The sequence below is a fragment of the Megachile rotundata genome, chromosome 8 (assembly GCF_050947335.1).
Source record: "Megachile rotundata isolate GNS110a chromosome 8, iyMegRotu1, whole genome shotgun sequence".
Taxonomy (NCBI): domain Eukaryota; kingdom Metazoa; phylum Arthropoda; class Insecta; order Hymenoptera; family Megachilidae; genus Megachile; species Megachile rotundata.
The window spans coordinates 10630752-10647042 of NC_134990.1; the positions used below are offsets into that span (position 1 = coordinate 10630752).

At 30.6% G+C, this 16291-nt stretch overlaps 1 protein-coding gene across 3 annotated transcripts in view; it reads left to right on the forward strand.

Annotated features, from left to right (window-relative positions):
• Nucleotides 1-16291, forward strand: part of aop (ETS variant transcription factor anterior open) — a 125653-nt gene that overhangs the window by 55344 nt on the left and 54018 nt on the right. For all 3 annotated transcript variants that reach the window (XM_012282128.2, XM_076534653.1, XM_076534652.1), the window contains exon 3: nucleotides 1225-1281. The gene's annotated coding sequence lies outside the window, so the exon portion shown is untranslated. The remainder of the gene's footprint in view (nucleotides 1-1224; nucleotides 1282-16291) is intronic.

The following is a 16291-nucleotide window of genomic DNA, read 5'->3' on the forward strand; positions in this document are numbered from 1 at the left end:
AAACCAGTTTCATAATCACAGTCATACATTTATTCAAGCATCGTTTGATAGTTGAAAAGGAAGCGATAGTTGTCCGGAAAAGATTAGAAATCAGCCGGGAAAAAGAAGAAGAGTGAAAAAGCAGGAGGGGGAAGGAAAAGATTGAAAAAGGCAGTAAGCAGGTAGGCAGCAGAGTGTTGCGGCATGCTCGAGCGAGCGTGATAGGTGATGTCATGGTGGGTAAACTGCTCCAGAATAAGCTAGAAACCTTCTCCTCTAAAGAAATCTATCGCAATCGGGCCGAACGATATACTAGTCGTTCGTATACTCGGCTACCGACCACCCAGCACATATCGGATATCGAATATCGGTCATCGAGCGACGATCATCGCTTTTCGAACGGTTACCGATTCACTTACATACATATTCGTTTACCTAACACTGTCATGGATATCACTGTTTATATCACTGACTAACACTGTCTAACACTTTTACTTCTCTTCGCGTATTTGCACCGAAGAAAACGTTCGAGAGACGCACGCGAGACGACACGATGACGGATAACTAATTGGGGTGGGGATAGGGTCTTCCGAAAAACGTTCGCAGCGTGCAGTATGGCGTTCCGAAAACAATGCTTTATACCGACGCGTTCATCTGTCATTCGTAACTTATTGAAAAGAAATAATATTAATATAATAATAATTTATAATAGATACAATACATTTAGTATTTTGTAGATACATTTTGTTCTTCCCTATAATATGTTTACAAGTAATTTATTTGTATACAGTTCATTTATAGGTTATTTGTAATAATCATTTCTGTAATACACATTCAAATATATTTTATAATTATTCTAATATATACCTTTATTTTTCAACTTTTTGAGGTTGTAAACTCGATGTAAATACTTCAAAAGGTAATATTAGTAATTTATAGAAAGTTGGCAACAGATTTCGATCTATTAACGATTGACGTGAAATGACGTACGTTTGATTTAAATTTCGCGCGCAACCAATTTCAAGGGACAGGCTTTGTCGAACATTGTAGATGCTGTCGCGTCTAGTGTCGTCGCGTGTTGCTACTTGTTTGAACCTTGACGTGTTTATTTAGAGGTTATACGTGCTTAGCAATAATATAGTGTGTATTTACGTGTACATAAATATAAAAATATTAAATACAAGTAATATTAAATATAAGTAAACGAATATATAATAGTGTGTAAAGTGCAGTTTTCTTGTTTAGAATTATCGATGGATCGGTGGATGCTCAAGGAAATACAAGAATGCATTGCCACTGTATGTAAGTACTTTTTTGTGTTTTTACCAAAATCTACACGTGTTCTTATAATTGTTACTTACAATATTATCACTGTACGGTTTTTAAAGTTTACGACATTTTAATTTAAACAAAAACTGTCTTTCAATTGTTTAACAATAGACAGAGTATTATTATTGAATATTAAAAAAGTAATAACGAATTTTATAACAATTATAACGATTGTTATACTAACATAAACAGAATATGTAACAAATAGAATCGAAATATTGTGAGTGGCTTTCCTTCAAACCCACTACAAACCAGTTACAATGTCGTTCATATCAAGTGTCGACATAACCCTATTTTTTCAATTATACTCGAAAGTATTTCAACGGCAATTAATTTAGATCGAGCATAAGTACTGTTAGTAATAACTAAGAAATTAATTCGTAACACTTCGAACTAATATTGGTCCAATAACAAACCAGCTGCTAATTAAATGAGTTTCAGCAGCGATTTCAATTAATTTCTACTATGGCGACCATATTACAGACAGCTATTAAACTGCGGTAATAAATTTAATGACTCGAATTTAGAACCATTTAATTATAAAACGCGAAATAAACGTAGTCTAAACCTAACATAGACTTAACCTAAACTTATCTGAAACATCAGAAACATGTACAGGGTGATTCACTCAACTGTAACATGTCATATCTCATTTCTGGTTGAAGCTAGAAATAAATGTTCGAGGAAAAAGATGAGTGATTCAGGGTGTTTTGTGTATAGGTGCAATCACATTTTGTCGCGGAGGAAATGACGCACGTGCATTTTGCAATCGTTTTTAACGGAAGCTTTTCTGTTTTTTACGTAGATCGAATTCTTTCGTTATTCCGCGTTTGGAAGTGTTAGAATATTGACAAAATGTATAGTAAGAAATGTTCTCTGATTATTTTATGAAAAGTATACATAATATTATTTAATAGTGACAGAAAGATAAGGGCTTCGTATTTCGCTTTAAAATTTTCAGACAATATGTTACACTAACATTTTATAGAAACAAAAATTTTGTAATTTTTTAAGATTCTAAAGGTATTGCCCCCGTTAATTCAAACTCAGTTTCCCAACATCGTCGTTTAATTTTTGGAGAACGGTTTTTCTGGAAACATTTATTTCTCTCCAGCGTACTCCCTCCCCTTCCTTCTTCCGTCGCACGCACACTCTCGTGCTGATTTTCACTCTTGGCGAGACGACGTAAGGCGCACATAAGGTGAAGGTATCGATTGCGCAACATCGATATTATGCAACCCGCAGCGGTTTCCTGCTGTTATCTAATTACTGAGAATAGAGGAACTCGAGGAGAGGAGGTCGTGGCTGATCATGAATCCGATTCGAACGGTTCAAACCGTGGCTTTTCGCGATTAAACAAACAACGGTGATTCATTTGAACGCGTTAATCATTTTTTGGAGGGAAGAGCGCTCCAGGAAACAAAATGGAGGGACTTGTGAACTGCACAGACATTTTGATTGGATTATGTCATCAAGCTTTTACAGCTGCAGTAGAGGTGTACCGTATCTTGTCGATGTATCGATACCAGTTTATTTAGCCACGTGCTTCAGACACTTTCGATGGAGAACTGTAGATATGTGTGTACGCGTTGCGGACTGGTACATATTTCGCTTTTTGAACATTGAGATAGTATTCGATGTGGATGGGGGAGGAGTTTTTGGGAAAATGTGAAATGTGGAAAGTAATTTTTGAAACGAGTAATTATAAGATTAGGTTTGGAAATTTGTAGTTTTTCGAATTTCGAAATTTTATGAAATTATGAACTTAAAATTGTTCTATTGGTACATTTCTGAGTCATTAATTCTTTTGTTCTTAAATATTCAAATTTCTGAATTTCCAAATTTTCAAATTTATGAATTCTGAAGTCTAAATTTTCAAATTCTCGAGTTTTTAAGTTCTCAAAATTCTCAAATTTTTAAAGACCTAAATTTTCATATCCCAAATTGCTAATTCTCAAATTTTAATATTTATATATCTTTAAAATTACAAAAATCCAATTGCCAAATTCTCAAATTTTAATATTTATATATCTTTAAAATTACAAAAATGCAATTGCCAAATTTTCAAAACTAGAAATTAAGAAATTTCCAAATTAAAATACGTAAATTTCAATACTCCCAAATCCCTAAATTATCACATCCTTAATTTAAAAATATTTAAATTCTTAAGTTTCTAAATCACTGAAACATCAAACTTACAAGTTTCTAAATTGTGCAAATTCAATATCTTCAAATTTTCATATTTTAATTTTTACATTATAAAATTTCCAAATCTCGAGATTCTCTAATTTTCAAATCTATAAATTCCTAAACTCTGAACTTTTAAATGTCCAGAGGTTCAAATTCCAATATTTTCAATATTTTAAATTATCTAAATTAAAAAAATCAAAATGACCTAATTTTTAAATTTCTAATTCTCACTATCTACATATCCAACCCCTAAATTACTAGTTCCAAAATCCCCAAATTTCCATATCATCAAATCCTTAAATTATCAAATCTCCAAATGACCAGATAGTCAATTCATCAATTCAACAATCCACAAATCCCCAAATCTCAAAATTTTCAGCAGCTACAAGACCAAAATTTAAAAAACTCCAAAATTGTAATTTCCAAATTTCCAGTTCTCAACATCTAAATCCTCAAATCTACTATTTTCACTATCCATAAGTCATTAAACCTCCAAATCCCCAATTCCCAAATCCCCAATTCGCAAAATCCTCAAATCCCAAAATTCTAAAATCCCTAAAACCCAAATTCCCAAATTTCCAAATTCCTAAATTCCCAATTCCCCAATTTCCAAATCCCCAGTTCCCAAATTCCCAAATCCCCAATTCGCGAAATCCTCAAATCCCAGAATTCCAAAATCCCCAAATCCCAAATTTCCAAATCCTTAATTCCCCAATTTCCAAATCCCCAGTTCCCCAATTCCCCAAATCCCCAATTCCTCAATTCGCAAAATCCTCGAATCCCAAAATTCCAAAATCCCTAAAACCCCAATTCTCAATTTCCCAATTCCCAAATTCCCAAATTCCCAAATTCCCAAATTCCTAAATTCCCAAATCCTCAATTCCCCAGTTCCCTAATTCCCCAAATCCCCAATTCCCAAATTCCCAATTCGCAAAATCCTCAAATCCCAAAATTCCAAAATCCCCAAAATCCCGAAATCCCAACTCCCCAAATCCCTAATTCCCCAATTTCCAAATCTCCATATCCAAAATCCCCAAATCCAAAATACTCAATTCCACAATCTCCAAATCTCAAATCTCCAATACCTAAATCTATCCAAATTTCAAAACCCCAAAATCCCTATATCCCAAAACTCAAATCGCAAAATTCCTAAACCCCAAAGTCTCCCAATCCCTAACTTCCACTATGAAATTCCCCAGATCCCCAATTCCCCAATTTCCCAATCCCGAATTTCCCAACCTCCAAAACCCACTTACCCGTACCCACTACATCCCGCCCTACAAACCAAACCCCATTCGCTGAAAAGCAAAAGCCACAAGACACATAAACGTACACCAGCAGGCCCATGATAAGAAATTCTTGCATAAATCGTTTTCACAAAGAGAACCCGATGAACGCCGCTTCTCTTTGGAGGAGCGTGTTAGCGATAGTCGTCCAGGAAGTAGGTGCGTCGAACGTAGTTCCTACTTTCGAGGCCGAGACGGTTGTAATAGCGATCGGCATCGTGGTGGTTACTGTATCGTCGCATTCGGGACAGAGACAACGGCGATAACAGAGATAGCAGAGGGAAGACAGAAAGAGAGCAAAGTTGTTCGTAATCTGTGGGATAGGACGAAGAAGCAGCGAGGCATGTCCGAAGGAAAGGAAGCTCCGCGGACCTCAGTTCCGCTCGTTCTCCTCTTCCTCCATCTCCTCGGTTCCCAACCTTTTCGATGTTCCTTCCTCGATCACCGAGATACAACTTTTAATACCTTTTCAAATTATCAACGTATATCTTATTACTGTGATTTAGGGATTATGTCATTTACTAGTGTGAGAAATGTTGGAATTAAGATTTATGAGTGTAGAAAGAATGTTTTGAGTGGTTTGTTTGTGTGGGGATATATGAGAGTCTCGTGATATATTATAAATGCAATTTTGATTGTGTACTGGTATAGTCAGGTACATTCAAATAATATATATTATTTAAATGACTAAATATGTGTATATACTAGTTCACTATCAAAATTGCATTTGTAATATTATACAGGGTGTTACCTGTAACGCTACTCACGATTTTTCTCCCACTCGCAGCCACCTTACGATAAAAAGTTTAGAATAAAATTTGCAGGGTATGAAGTGCACAATAGATATTAGTAAAGCAAATTTTGAAAACAGTTTGTTCTCTTGGCGAAGTCAAGGTCACCTTGGGTTTTTTAAATAGGAACATACATTTTTTTTTATTCATAGCTTTAGAGGAAATTCAAAACATATATTACATGATGTTTTTATTAACATATTTCTCGATTTACAGAAGTGGAAATGTTAAGTACTTAGCTTTTGACTTTGGTAGCGCAACCATTATTTGGTTCCAAAGAGATTACTGAATGTAGACACGCGACTAGAATGTAAGAAAAAACACTTTATTTAATTACGTGTTTAAAATGTATGCCGCTCCTATCACGTAATATTCCGGTCTTTTACTTCACATTTCCACAGTATATGTACTATTATAATAGTGTAAATAGTATAATAGTTAGCATAATCTAGTAGTATAACCCGGTATAATTAAATCTAGTATAATAGTATAATTAATGTAATAAATTTAATATGTATAATACTATAAGTATAAACAGTATAGTATTACAGTAATATACAGTAAAAAGTATTCGTACAGTAATTAATTTCAACAAAAATATTGTGAAACGTCATTTATTAACAAAATTTGAACAAATAAAAAATACATACATATTCTTAGATGTCTATGTATTCTATGTAAGAATGTGTATGTATTTTTTATTTGTTCAAATTTTGTTAATAAATGACGTTTCACAACATTTTTGTTGAAATTAATTACTGTACGAATACTTTTTACACTGACTGTAAGTACAAACAGTATAACACTACAATAATACAAATGAACTCATGTTAATCCATAAAATGTATTCAAATTTTAAATATATTTTAAAGCCTAGTATTGTAATATAATATCAGAAATATAAACAGTATAATATCATAGTAACATAGGAATAAATAGTATAACATTATAACAGCATAAATAAAATAACAAGTTAAGTACAGTAACTTAAAACTTGAAATTTCTTAAATACTATTTTAAAATTACTGCAATAATGTAACAATATAAATGTGAATAATATAATATAACAATATAACTACTATTATAGTAAAATCACATAAATAGTATAACATGTGTCAATGTATAAAATGAACAGAAATTTTTTATATAATTTTAAAAGTAGTATAATGGTATAAGAACACCAATATAAATAGTGAAAGTATAAATAATGTAACTTTGTAATAGCATAAATAGAATAACAAGAGTAAATACATAAAATATGTACAAAGTTTTTGATATAAATTTTGAACTAATACAGTAGTATAATAGTACAGGTATAAATAGTATGAAATCACAATAGTATAAATATAAATATAATAGTGTAAAAGAATATATAAAATGACATGTATAAATACATCAAATGTATACAATTTTAAAACTATTATACTAATATAATAATGCAAGTATAAATAGTATAAAATCACAATAGTATAAATATAAATATAATAGTGTAAAAGAACATATAAAATGACATGTATAAATACATCAAATGTATACAATTTTAAAACTATTATACTAATATAATAATGCAAGTATAAATAGTATAAAATCACAATAGTATTAAGAATATATAAAAAAACTTATTAAAGAATATATAAAATGACATGTATAAACACATCAAATGTATACAAATTTTTGTATACAATTTTAAAACTATTATACTAACATAATAATGCAAGTATAAATAGTATAATACTACAATAATTTAAATATAAACATAATAGTGTAAAAGTATCAATAAAATAACACGTATAAACACATCAAATGTATACAAATTTTTGTATACCATTTTAAAACTATTATAACAATAAGTGCAAGTATAAATAAACCATAATAATATAAGTAGCATAACATCATAATAGCGTAAGCATAAATAGCATAATATCACAATAATGCAAGTACAAAGAGCTATAAATAATAATAATTGTATACTAACAAAAATAAAATATGTGTAAGTGCATAAATAAAATATTTTCTACTAGAATTTTAATAACAAAGTCCCAACTTCTACAATTCAAAAATTTGTAATTCTACTTCCAAGTAATTGTACTTCCAAACCAGAAACTTTGGACACATTCCAATCTCAAAATGCAAAAATGTACAAATTTAAATTTGCACAAACTTCGTTCTACATTTTAGCTTATTTCTTTTGTGGACTCCGCTTTGAGGTTACACCGTTTCGAAAACACCTTATACGTTATACCACGCAAAACGATCGTTTACCGGTTATAATATCGATTTGGTATTTCGCTGTATTTATATCGATTGTTGCGAGAACGTGTTACGGAAGAACTCGAATTCCTAGCGTCTATCCTTGTGTCTAGAGACACGTCTATGCGAGGTCGACTCTATTTTCGCTCGGGTATCCGTCAGCTCGACCTCTTCCTCTGATTCCGAGGAAATCCTATGCCCGACTTTCTTCCTCTCTTCTCCTCCGAACTTTCGGCCAATTGCCAACAAAGTCCATAAAGAATCTCGGATTCTTGCATCTTCCTCGGCCAAACGTATCCCTAATTTTGTATTCAATCGCTTCCGACGATAACGATAGAACGAGCTGAGCTGTGAAAGAGGAAATAGAGCCGTTATATAATAAATTAATATCTGAACCAACAAGACATTCTTTCTGAGGCAATGCAAAAGTACAGGGTGTCTCACTTTTTTCGAACTCTACCTAAATATTTCGCTCGCAAAAATAAGTTATGTTAACACAAGATTTCGAGCGCTTTATTAAAAAGTTTTGATAACGAGACTTTAAACTTTTGTATGTAATAGAAACATTTTATACCGAGTTCATAACTGTTTACAATTTTATAATTGTTTACCATCATTCAAAAATGGTAATTTTACGAAAAGACTGTTTTTAATTGTTTTCTGTATCAAGAAATTATTTTTTGAAAGAGAAGATTTTTGATATTATTAAAATATATGAAATTCTTCATTGTCAAAATTAAATTTTCCACGCTGGAATATTTTCAGAAAATAAAATTGTTAGAATGTACCTACATTAGATTATGTTTCATCATATCGTACCACACAACTTTAAGAATGAGTGTTAGATATGTGAGCGCCATATGTGAGAACGCTGCATATGTGACAGCCAGATATATGAACGCTAGATATGTGACCGCTATATACGCACTCTCTCAATATTTTACCATCAAACTTCGCCAAAATATTCCACACGCAAAAACAATAAAACGTTACATCAACACAGGGTTTCGAACGCCCTGTTAAAAAATTATAACAAAAGTACAAAACGACTACCGCTTTGTCTTTCGACGCATACAGTGTGTCCGAGTTTTCTACGTAAAACTTTACCGACGCGTTCTATAAATAAAAACGATAAAAAAATGTTGTATAAACATAGGCTCTTGAATGTTTTATCGAAAGATTGCGAGGAATATACGAAATAATGGACGATTTTCTCCTGGGATACTACATACGAATAATTCTCGACTTTCATATTTTTTTTAATAACTTTTAATCACGCGTTCGAGAGCCTACGTTCGTATAAACATTTTTTCTTATTTTTATTTAGAGAATATTCTGGTCAAGTTGTACGAACATGGAACACCCTGTATATCGAACAAAACAGTCTGTCGTTTCGCGTTCTTGTTATAACTTTTTGATAAAGTTTTTGAAACTCGTCGTTATGATATTCTTCTTTTATTTTTACTAATGCAATTTGTTATTTAGTTATTAGTAGACGATTATGTTACTTAGTAATTTTTGTGAATGGAGTATGTTAATGAAGTTTGGTAAAATCTGGGACACCCTGTATGTAAAAGCATACACATTTTGTTTCAACATAGCTGTCTATATTCTAAGCGAACATCGATCTTGCTGTACCGATTATCTCTTATAGATAATCTACAAGTCATATGCAACGATTTGTGTTAAAAAATTAGTGAACGTAACCGAAATAAACGTATGCAACGCTGCGTGAACGGTCTGTGTTTATTATTTAGAGAAAGATTTAGCCTCTTAGTAGGTTAGTTAGGTCTTTTATATATTTTTAAGTTTTTATGTTTGTAATTTTGTGTCCTTTCAAATTTTTAGATTTGTAATTTTAAAATTTATGGATTTGTAATTGTATGTACTTTCAAATTTTTTAATTTGTAATTTTATGTATTAGCAAATTTTTTAACTTGCAATTTTACGGATTATTAAATTTTTATATTTGTAATTTTTATCATTTCCAAATTTTCAGATTTATAATTTTCATGAATTTCAAATTTTCATACTTATCATTTTCCATATTTTCAATTTTACATATTTAACATTTTCCACGTTTTCAAATTTTCATATTTATCATTTTCTACATTTTCAAACTTTCATATTTATCATTTTCTACATTTTCAAACTTTCATATTTATCATTTTCCACGTTTTCAAATTTTCATACTTATCATTTTCCACGTTTTCAAATTTTCATATTTTCATCTTCCACATTTTCAAATGTTCAAACTTGTAATTTTCCATATATCAAAATTTTAATATTCAAATTTTCACATTTTTAAATCAATGAATTCCTAAATTTTCAATCCTTCAAATTTGTAATTATAAATGTTAATTCATGAATTTGAAAATGTTCAATTTATCAAATCTCCAAATTTCCTTTGCTACTCTGCAGATTTCTATATTTAAAAATTTCTAAACTACTGAATTTCTAAACTTAAAATTTTCAAATTTAAATAATTGCATTATTAACACCTGCAAGCAATTTTATTTAAATATTTCATCCCACAAAAATTGTACTAAACATATACATACAATAAACATACATGTACACATACACATACACATACATTTATACATAACTTACACATACATTTATACATACACTTATACATACACATACACATACCTACTCATACATTTCTATTAAATGAACAAATTAACATCAATCTCCCAAATGTAAAATTTATTGCTCCAATATCTACTTAAAATTTCCTATTTATTATTATTAAGAATATATATTTACAAAATTTCAAACACTCATATATAAAAAATTGAATATCATTTTACTTTAAAATTTAATAACACATCTCTAAAATCTAGTTATTTTTCTGCACCCCAAAAATCGTTCCAAATATATAAAAATATAAAAACTATAATAAATATTATATATTTATAATAAACATATAAATTGAAATTATTATATCTGGAATATAATATTATTATATTTGAAATATAATAATTCTAAATTATATATTTATTATAAATATATAATAAAACTAAATATTTGAAAGTTGCAATGTCCATTTCTAACCGGAAGTGGTACCACATAGACCAAACGTATACTTCCACCTTCATACCTAATGTCTACTCATTAACACGTAAACTACTAACCATTCAAAATGATCAGTTCCAGATTTCCCATTTAATACTATTCATTTATTTCCCTTTATCTTCATCTCAAAAGTAAGTGTTCATTTAACGCGATTAAAGTGCCAATACTTGTCCCCGCAGCCTTAAAAAAAAAACCCGCAACAGGAAATTGAATTCATTAATTCGCACGGAATTTCTGAATGGAATTTCAAATGGAAAAAATAAGAGTATTCGATACACCGTTGCTTATCTAGAAAATAGTACACGTTACTCTTACGACGCGAAATGCGGGAAACGCGAGCTGGAAACGAGTCTTGAGTTATAAAGTACCGGTTGCAACGGTACGGTATTACGTATTATCTATAAGTTGTATTTCTCAGCGTATGCATAGTTCTTTTTTTCGCGAACGTTGGGAACACGAGTCCGTTAGAGGCGCTCATAACGATGCGTTGATTTACTCTCAACGTTTGCGCGACCGGCAGCTTTTCGTTGGCATTTAACACTAAAACTAACCGAGCGATTAACGACCGTTTTACTACTTTCTTATTTTAACTTACAAAATTTATTAACGTCGTCTGTGCTAGTTTTTATGAAGATTCGTTGATTGTTCAAAATTATGGACTGTGGTCACTAACCCCTAATTTTTATTAAGAGGAGGAACTGTAAGGATATAGAATGTGTAAATTCACTTACCTTGTAAGTATAAGAATTAATTTCTAAACTCACTTCAGTTTGTAAAGTTAAAAAATTAATATATGAATTCACTTATGGTATGTGAGGTTCAAGAATTAATCTCAATATTCACTTATATTGTCTAAGAATAAAGAATTAATGTGTAAATTCACTTATGTTGTGTGAAGGTAAAGAATTAATTTATAAATTCACTTCTGCCTTGCAAGGATAAAGAATTGTCTAAATTCACTTCAGTTTGAAAAATTAAAAAATTAATATATGAATTCACTTATGGTATGTGAGGTTAAGGAATTAATCTCAATATTCACTTATATTGTCTAAGAATAAAGAATTAATGTGTAAATTCACTTATGTTGTGTGAAGATAAAGAATTAATATCTAAATTCACTTCTGCCTTGCAAGGATAAAGAATTGTCTAAATTCACTTCAGTTTGAAAAATTAAAAAATTAATATATAAATTCAGTTATGGTATGTGAGGTTAAGGAATTAATCTCAATATTCACTTATATTGTCTAAGAATAAAGAATTAATGTGTAAATTCACTTATGTTGTGTGAAGATAAAGAATTAATATCTAAATTCACTTCTACATTGCAAGGATAAAGAATTGTCTAAATTCACTTCAGTTTGAAAAATTAAAAAATTAATATATAAATTCACTTATGGTATGTGAGGTTAAAGAATTAATCTCTAAATTCACTTATATTGTCTAAGAATAAAGAATTAATGTGTAAATTCACTTATGTTGTGTGAAGATAAAGAATTAATATCTAAATTCACTTCTGCCTTGCAAGGATAAAGAATTGTCTAAATTCACTTCAGTTTGAAAAATTAAAAAATTAATATATAAATTCAGTTATGGTATGTGAGGTTAAAGAATTAATCTCTAAATTCACTTATATTGTCTAAGAATAAAGAATTAATGTGTAAATTCACTTATGTTGTGTGAAGATAAAGAATTAATATCTAAATTCACTTCTGCCTTGCAAGGATAAAGAATTGTCTAAATTCACTTCAGTTTGAAAAATTAAAAAATTAATGTATAAATTCAGTTATGGTATGTGAGGTTAAAGAATTAATCTCTAAATTCACTTATATTGTCTAAGAATAAAGAATTAATGTGTAAATTCACTTATGTTGTGTGAAGATAAAGAATTAATATCTAAATTCACTTCTGCCTTGCAAGGATAAAGAATTGTCTAAATTCACTTCAGTTTGAAAAATTAAAAAATTAATGTATAAATTCAGTTATGGTATGTGAGGTTAAAGAATTAATCTCTAAATTCACTTATATTGTCTAAGAATAAAGAATTAATGTGTAAATTCATTTATGTTGTGTGAAGGTAAAGAATTAATTTATAAATTCACTTCTGTCTTGCAAGGATAAAGAATTGTCTAAATTCACTTCAGTTTGTGAGGTTAAAAAATTAATGCGTAAATTCACTTTAAGAATTAATCTCTAAATTCACTTATATTGTCTAAAAATAAAGAATTAATGTGTATATTCACTTATATTTTATTATTTTTTTGCTTATTTTATTTTTAATGTTAAATTATGTGTGTATTATAGATCGGTAGACTTAACGGTCGTTTAGAACGCAACGTTTATGTCGCTTACTGTTTAGTGCGTTTAAGGTTACGTTTATACGAAACGAACAGATGCGCGGTTTTTTCGGAACGCAGTATAAAGTGTCGAAAAGAAGATTGAGTGTCGAGTGGAATATTTGTGGGAGAGTGAGTGTTTGTTTAGTGTAAATATAACAAATAATGAGAGGTTAATTGAATATCGAGTGGAATATTGAAGGAATATTGTGGGGAGTGAGGAAAAGATTTGTTTAATGTAAACATAACCTAATAATAAGAGGTCATTCCCATATTCTCAAATTTGAAATTTGTTAATTTCAAAAATTTTCAAACCAAATTGAAATGTCTTCATTCTCATTCTTCATAGTCATTTTTCTAAAAAATAATACCACTCTTCAATGATCCCTATAATAACCGTAATACTATCCTTAAAACAACGCCTATCCTCAAAACGACTATCCCTCTACTTATTTCCTAAACGAAAGGAGACTACCTTGGTACCTTTCCAAATCCTTCAAATTCATAATAAACATAAAAAACTTGAAACAATTACCTATTAATTTCATCAGAATTAAATTTAAAAAATTCGTCGCAATTAAAATCAAGCAACGGGTCTACGCGTCGAACGCAATGCAAATGGTCCGCCATAAATCTTCCACGGAGAGTTTAAGCAAAACAAGGAAGGATTTTATTCCCGCAAAAAACTCTCAATTCGTTAAGGTAGGCCGCAGCAAAATAAAGTTTCGGGTGTACACGGCCGGACACAGTTAACCGGTTAAAGTCCAGTAGAACAAAGTGATGGTATGTCAGTAGGTATTTGTGGATAACGATGGTGTTCATGGTTGTCCATTTGGGTGGTTGCGCGATGTAGGAGTCGAAAGGCTAAGGCGCATACGTAATGCGTATCTAGAAGCGTGGGAGCCACGCTCGAACGGCTTCCTCTCACGGCACTGCCACGCTTTATCTTGCGTTTATAAATAAGCCAACATCTCTCTCTCTCTCCCTCTCTCGTTCGATCTGTCCCTTTTTCTTTTTGTTTATCCGTCTCTCTCGACTCGAACAACTCGAACGGAGCGACTCAACTAGAAGGAGGTGCGCTCTTCAGTTCCGGCTTCCAGCCACCACAGTCTATTAATACTCGATTCTAGTCTCTACTTTGCTTTCCCCTTCCGTCACTTACACCACAACGGTACGCTACTGCGATCCTTTGTCTCAACCTGTTCGCCCAATCTAACCCTAACCTCCTCTCGCCTCACGCAACTGAACTGTCATTTTCGCGCTGAAAACGAACGTTCTCCTTATGCGCTGATTTTCGTCGGGTTTAATTGGGTGTTAACTTTTGGGCATTGTAATACTTTCCTGTTTATTATTATACAATAATTATACATTATACGAGGTGACTTATTTTACTTAAACATCAATTTTTTTCTCAGTTATGACATCTTGATGTGTAATGTTAAACAGGCTGCCATATTTTCTCATTGCATGTTAGGACATCGTTTGAAAAATAAATACTGTATAAATAATTTGAATTAATATTTTTTATTTTCTTGCAAAATAATTTTAATATTTTTAATATTTTGATTAGTATTTAATTTTAATATTTTTAATATTTTAATTGGTATTTAATATTAATATTTTTAATATTTTAATTGGTATTTAATATTAATATTTTTAATATTTTCTTGTAAAACCCTTTTCTTTAATAACATGTCGTTTAAGCATACTAACAATAATTTTTTCCATATATTTTAAAGAACCGCAATACTATTCTTCTTTCTGCCATACTTTCTCTCGTTTATAACTAAACTTTTGTATTTGCTAGTGTTCTAATTGTTGAGCCCAATTCAGTCCATTTTACTCTAGCAAATTTTTAAGTAGATTATAACAACAAGTTGTGATTTAAACGATTTTAAATATATGACATTCCTAAGTTAATGTAGTATGAAATATTTACATTCTCAAATCATTGTATTTCTTCAAGTATTTAATTGCTTGCATACTAGGTAATTGATACAAGTACTGTTTTGATTGCTTCAGTTTCAAATGTTGATCAAATTGAAGTATTCAACGTAGCGTATGTACTGTCATGGCGCGTTACGCGCGTAGTACATACTGCGCGTGCGCGTAGTGCATACTACGCATGCGTGTACTGTACATCGCGCATGCGCACTACGTACTTTCTTACAGAACACTACCTTCAAGACTTTGAGGCTGTAAAAGTTATAAAATTTGTACAGAACTTTGAAATAGTGGATTTGTTAAACTTTAGAACTGAAAATGATTCTCCTAATACTATTTATTTTAACTAGTTATACTTAATATTAGTTTATTTTAACACTAAAATCAGTAATAATACATACTTTGAAATTAAAAGTTAAACAATAAACCTAAATTAATATACATTAATAATCTTGATAAAATTCAATACTAATTTCAAGAAGAACCTGAATAAACATTTGCAAATTAAAATAAGGAAGTTAAAGGTCATTTCAACTGTCTTGATGCGTACAGTATACAACACAGGAAGAATAAAAGAATTTTGATAAACATTTTGAGTGATTGATTAAACATGTGGCTGTATATCCCTAATATCTTTCATGTTGGCATTAAAGATCTCCACATTTTCACCTACTACGTATAAGTACATACTCGATATCTCAGAAGCTTAACTCTTGTGAAATGATCGATCTTTGTCTACAATCACATCTTTTAATCGTAAGCGATTAGAGATGTTTGACCGTTCTTGTACGAAATTTTATCGGACAGACGGATACAATTATCGGGTCGATACTCCTTAATAGATAAACGAATAATAAATTTCCTCGGCTAATCGGACTCGATCTTGGGTCAGTTTGATTAATTATTGAATCGGAACGATAGAGAATATCTCCGATATCAAAAATTAAACGATTCTGATACATAACCTATTTTTGTACCGGTTTTATCGCTTCCTTCCAGATTATTGGTGACGTCCCAATGACGTTTTCGTAAAATCTTGCGAAATCCATTATCGTAAGATTTACTAGCATTTCTATAATATATCGAGTATCGATAACGTCGTTAAATT